Raw genomic sequence first — 6,771 nt, 5'->3', positions numbered from 1 at the left:
TATTCTCATCTAACTACTGCTCTGTTTTAATAATAATAGAGTTATTATCTATTCAATCTCAAAAATACTCTTCAATCTCTAAATTTAAAATTTTATATAAATTATTTATTTATTACAAAGAATTACTTACTTTATAATCAACAACAAAAATTGTTACACCCTAACAACAACAAAAATTGTTTCACCCTAATGTACATACATACATACATATATATATATATATATACAGGGTGGGCCATTTAAAAAAATACGATCAATTTTCTCGTAAACTAAGCGAAATATCGAAAAATGGTTCAGACATGTGTTGTATGGTTTCGAAGGGGCTATAAGATGGTGCCATTGGTTTGACATTGGATATTTATTTGAAGATTACGCGAAGGTCACCTCAATTTTTTTAAATGGCACCCCCTATTTTTATTACATATTCTTGTAGCTGACCTCGAGAGCTTTCCAAAACACTATAGTCAAATGTTTTTCCATTGCGTACTTTTCGAGTTATAAAGATCGAAAGTTACTACATTTTGATAAGAATACAAAATATATTTCTTAAAATATTCATTTTCCGATAGTCTCATTTTACATACTCCGACCAATCAGGGCAAAGTCCAAGCATGATTCAGCTAGTCAAGACAAAATCCTGACTGGCTGGATCGTGTCCGGATCTTACCTTGACTGGCTGGATCTGTGTTCCTATCTTGCCTTGACTGGCTGGATCGTGTCCAGATCTTGCCTTTACTGGATGGATCGTTTCCAGATCTTGCTTTGACTGGCTGGATCCGTATTCGTATCTTGCCTTGACTGGCTGGATCGTGTTCGTATCTTGCCTTTACTGGATGGATCGTGTCCAGATCTTGCCTTGACTGATTGGATTCGTGTTCGTATCTTGCCTTGACTGGCTGGATCGTGTCCAGATCTTGCTTTGACTGGCTGGATCGTGTCCGGATCTTGTCTTGACTAGCTGGATAATGCTTGGACTTTGCCCTGATTGGTCGGATGAATATTTTAAGAAATATATTTTCTTATCAAAATGTAGTAACTTTCGAGCTTTATAACTCGAAAAGTACGCAATGGAAAAACATTTGACTATAGTGTTTTGGAAAGCTCTCGAGGTCAGCTACAAGAATATGTAATAGAAAATAGGGAGTGCCATTTAAAGAAATTGAGGTGACCTTCGCGTGATCTTCAAATGAATATCCAAGGTCAAACCAATGGCACCATCTTATAACCTTTTCGAAACATATACAACACATGTCTGAACCATTTTTCGATATATCGCTTAGTTTACGAGAAAATTGATCGTATTTTTTAAAATGGCCCACCCTGTATACGTGTGCATGTATGAAAGAATGCAATGTAGAAAAGAGAGAAGAGACAGAGAGACAGATAGATCGATAGATAGTTTGATCGATAGGTAGATCGATAGATAATTCGATAAATAGACAAGCAGATAGCTAAATAAATCAATAGGTATATATATATATATATATATGTCTTTATAAACATTTTCGACGCATACATACGCATACATACATACATGCATGCATATAAAGAAATATACTTACCTTTTCATCCAGCCTTTCTTGAAGAAAACTGTATGTTGACAAAGAGGTAGACGTTTTGCGTTATATTATTCTACGTATGAGAGAGACAAAGATAATATGACTGTCTGTCATTGTCTAACTGCACGATTGCAGCTCCATCTATCGCGCAACTAATTTTTTGTATTATTTCTAAATGTCATTTCGCACATACACATGTGAATGAAATATTCCACAATCGAGATCTTTTTTATTAGACTTCTAAACTTATTTCTGCAAGGTCACTAATATTCCTTTATGCAATCTTTTAGAGGAAGCGGTCTTATTGTGTACGTATAAATTGTGAAATTTTTATACAAGCAAATATTGTTATGACGTGACACAAAAAGCCAAAAAAAACTCGTATTTAAAAATTTTTTGTCTTTTTATCACAAATTCAGACCGCTCCCTCCTTTATTATTGTTTTAACTTTAATCGTGGAAAAGCATTTGTGATTCTATTAACGCAATAAAAACTTCTCGATAATGTCAAAATATAATCGGTTCGGTCGGTAAAAGTAGATCTCCGGCATGAACATCATGTAATGAACATCAGATACATCGTGGACTTGAAGATATGTATACATGTAATAGAATTTGGGGTGAAACTAGTAAAAATTGTTGGCCATTTGAATCAACACCATCACCATCGCCATCACCACCACCATTACTGTCATTATCGCCAATTGTAGATTACTCGTTGCCACCTATTTATTTGGATGAATAAGAAAAATGCGGAACATATGCAAAGAATATATCAACGGTTCTGAGAAACGTTGTATCATACTTGTAAGAGACATGTCTTCGCGGGAGGTGTAAACATAACGATGGTCAGCTACTGAGCAACCGCTATTTTTGTTTCGACGAAGATCATCTTTCTGAGATAATTGCAATTACATGAAGAACAAAGGGCTGAATAGAATATATAATAAAGACCTATGCGCTCTCAAATCATAATACGGTGACCGCGAGAGCACACGCTTTCCTCAAGGAAAATTCGGTCTGCAAAAGTTTAGTAGCTATACGTTAACGAAAGTGCGGAAGTAAAAACATTGATTCATTTCATGTTCTGAAATTGTGTGTCACATTGTGGAAATGTGTCCCATACCAGTGGATGAAGACATTGTGATCGACGTCTCTGATGACGTCGCTGATGACGAGATGGAAGTGGAGGTCATCACGATCTCTGATAACGAGGAAGAAAAAGACGACGACAAATATGACATGTACGACCCTGTGTACGACAGGGAGGTGAATATCGTCCTGGATATAGGATAAATAGAAATCGTGCCGGACATTATCCGGACAAGAAGAAGAAGAACATCAGCAAATAGTAAACGATGGCTACGAAAGTGATCGCGTGATCGAGTCGTCTCGCGAGATGACATTGGAAAATCGAACCATCGTATCCCTCGATGAGAACACGAGGGTGTGCGTAATGTATTCGTACGTCGCACCGTGGGGATCAATAAAAATATGCATTCCCTGTTTCATGAGAAACAGGAATAGATTTGCAAACATTGCCATCAACCAGAGGCACGAGACAATGCGGTACAGGGATATGCCGCATCACCATTGCATTGACTGCCAGGAAAGATTGTTCACAATCTTCCTGGGCAACATGTGTCCGGCATGTCATGGATGTAAGTTGTTGTGTGCCTCGTGAAAGGCACAAAGGGCAAATTGGGATGAGGATCCGGGGCGTCAGGACTTATTTCGGGTTGATGAAATAAACGCACTTCACTTTTATTATTAAAACTTTTATTCAAGTAAACCGCTTAACTTTTATTTGTTTCACCACTGTTACACTTGTGCGTATATTAGTTTAACGGCACTGTTTAACTATAACTTCGCGTATCGCGCGCGACTGCAAGAAGATGTTAAGATCGCACGCGGCTAGCGAGGTCGTTTTAATTAACGACGCGAGAGTGTCTTGAGAGCTGATTGCGACTGCGACTGAGCGATTCGGCGCGTCTCTGTTCCCTTTTTGGAATTTCCTTGATCGGAAGGGATGCCTAGCAATGGGCCCCCTCGGTCAAGGACCTAGGTGCAAGCGAAGCAGATTCAAAGTCCTTCTGCTTTGCTTGCACGTTGAGCAATTTCGGTTCCGCGTATATCTCGCAGCGTATGCGTTTTTACGCGGTCAGTGTCCGTCGTCAAGCGGATGTAACACAAGTAGCTATTTCTTAAGGGGGGGTATGCTAATTTCGATGGAAAAAAGGCATGTTTTTACGATTTTTTTTTGGCGAAACAGATAATGTTACTTTATTTATTCAATTTCCATGTAATAATACAACATTTGAAGAGTAATTTGCTAAATTTTCATCGAAAAATATCGAAAAATACGCCAGTGACAACGAATTTCCGGAGGCGCTCCTAAAAAAAGTGGTTTGGCGGTGATCATCATAACTCGTAGTAGAATTATCTGAAACCAAAAAATAAAAATGCATTCGTTAAAGGAGATGTTTTTCGAGGTAACGCTGGGAGAAATTTTTTTATTTTTTATTTTTTAATTTTTAGTAGCACTTTGAAGCCAAAATTCTGATTTTTGGTGCAAAAAATCGAGTTATTTGTTTTTGTAAAATTAACAATTTTTAACAAATCAAAAAAAGCTCCCAGGAATACCTGGTAAATGTTGTTAAGAAGCAGTGTGCCAAATTTCAGAACAATTGATCGAGTAGATTTTGAGTTATCGTGATCACGGACTTCAAAAATGGCAAGTTTGAGAAAAACGCTTTAAACTTTTGCACACTAAAAATTTCGAAATAAAAGTCGATAGTTCTTTTATACTCACACAGAATCATCGATACCAGGTCCATACAGCAAGGCGCTTTCATCCAGAAGATCCAGAGCATCTTTTTGTGTTTGTCTCCGCGAAACTCTCTCTTCTTTACTGTCGTAGGCCGCTTTCTCGTCTCCTCTAGTAATTCGCAAATTTTCCGGTTAAATCGTCAACTTGTCGCGCCCATTCGTGAGAACTAGGGCCTGTACCGATGTGCATCTCTTTCATGAAGGCCAACAGGGCAATAGAACCTTCATTAAAAGTACAAGCAGCTACATTAGCTGCAATTTGTACGGTTGTAGAGGTTCCACTGTATGCCTTTGGAGAGATTTTCCATATTAGCTGATTGAGGCTTTCGTTATTGTTTTGTGTAAAACCTCCAAGACATCGCTGCAACAGTGCGTCCTTGCTCAAGTCCTTATAAATGGGCTTCATGGCTTCCAGAACTTTAGAAGGAAGGGCTGCGTAGCTGTGTTTGAATGATTTTAGAGCATCTGCAGCTGCAGCTTTTTGCCACTCGCACCAGGAATCTTCGCCGCTCGGGCATTTCTCGTGCTGTGGGTTTTTGTCGTTTGAACTGTAGTGGTAGTATGTCGCCCATATATCATTTTTCATCTTCTGAACTGAATCGGAATTGCGTCGAATGGCCAATCCGTAGTAAACAGTTAATTTGTCTATCATTTTGCCTGTTAATTGTCCTTTTCCAGACAGGATTTTTTTTTATGGTTTTTCCGGTTTTGGTCGTTGTAACAACTACTGTCTTGTTTACCAGATCACGCAGACGCGTTCCCATGCGTTTCTGCACATGTCCTACGCATTCCTTTTTATTTATTACAAAATCTTCACCATAAGGGTTTGCGTCAATAACACCGCTGTACGTCTTCGAATCGCCATCTCCAATGTAATTACAATATTTCACCCCAAGAGTTTCCAAAGATCGTTGGAACATTTCTACGATTGCTGTTACCTCCATGTTTCCAGACGGTCCGACGTGGTTGGCTTTGCATTCTCCGCTACTAACATGTTCTTTGTGCCACTCTTCATATTCAGCAGTACTGGATTTATTTTCCCAAGTTTTACATCGTTGGCAGAAACTGCTTTTTACTAAAATGTCAAATACTTTGCCAGTATGAAATCCAATGAGAAGCAACGCCAAATAACGAAGCAAACCCTCTTTTCTTCCATGTGCCGTTGCCTGATACAGTAACTTCTGTTGTTTCTCTAAATTATGCGTTTTACACATTTCTTTTTTTTCTTCTTCTACGGCCGATGCAAAAAACTTCTTGGCAACATTTGTTGTATATTCACACATTTCATCTACATACTTATTATATACTCTTTTCGTTAAAAAAGCACTAGCCAAGTCCATTAGTCCACACAATTTATTGCACCCGGCTAAGCCTAAGCCTAATACTCGCATTGCAAAAGCGAATCTTAAATTGACATCGTATTTTCCAGAATCTATTCTTGTAGAAGATGGAATATAATGAGGCGATGCACAGCTTTTGCATGTCATTTTGATATTAAAACCGAGTCCTTCTTTTTTGCATGATGTGAAATTGACTTCTCCATCACACTTTTTACATTTCACTATAGTAGAGATTGTTGAAAAAACCAAAACAAAATCTACTATCCTATAATGTTTTTGGAGATCTTCTTCTATTTCAATAGCGGGACGATTTTTAATTTTTTTCGACGACGAGCTGCCAGCTGTTACTTCATCGTTTTTACGCTTTTGTGGCGGTATTATTTTTTTTACTCGGTTCAAATACTTTTTACCGTATTTACGATCATCTCTAGTCACTTTTCGAGGCATTTTTAATAATAATAAATACACTCAGTAACAGTTCAAACACAAACACAGTTCAAAATGCCCGAAAATTCAACGAACTCGAACGATAACAGTCAAATTTTTCGACTCACTTTCTACCGTTCAACACGACATAAAGCGAGCAACTGATGTATATACCATGTTTTCAATGCACACAAGGCTGCCTAAAAAGACGCTTTCAGCAATAAAGGAATTTAGGGGTTAGGAATAAATACAATAGCGTGCCACGTCAGCGCGCCGCACACCGGTCGAGGAGGTAGAGAAATACGGCTCGGAGCAACGGTCCTTTAAACGTTCATAACTTCTTTACTTTTGCTCCGATCGACTTGAAATTTTGACTGAATATTCTTGAGATGTTGCGCATTCATTTAAAAAAATTTTTAAAAAATCCCCAAAAAATATTTTAAATAGCATACCCCCCCCCCCCTTAATAGTTATATCTTTGAGAGATATAACAAAGTATATATATATATATATATAACAAATAATACAATGTTAAAAAATACAATAAAATATTAAATTATTATATTTCTGTGTGCAAGTGCGGACAACGATGATTGATGCGGCCCTCTCTCTCGTCGC

General features: G+C 37.9%; 1 pseudogene; it reads right to left on the bottom strand.

The window, feature by feature from the left end:
* Nucleotides 1–4,213: 4,213 nt before the first annotated feature.
* On the bottom strand, nt 4,214–6,555 carry LOC114931343 (uncharacterized; annotated as a pseudogene).
* Nucleotides 6,556–6,771: the final 216 nt, after the last annotated feature.

Source organism: Nylanderia fulva, unplaced genomic scaffold (assembly GCF_048542155.1).
Source record: "Nylanderia fulva isolate GAGA-0341 unplaced genomic scaffold, ASM4854215v1 Scaffold163, whole genome shotgun sequence".
Taxonomy (NCBI): Eukaryota; Metazoa; Arthropoda; class Insecta; order Hymenoptera; family Formicidae; genus Nylanderia; species Nylanderia fulva.
This window is presented reverse-complemented; position numbering and strand designations above follow the sequence as displayed.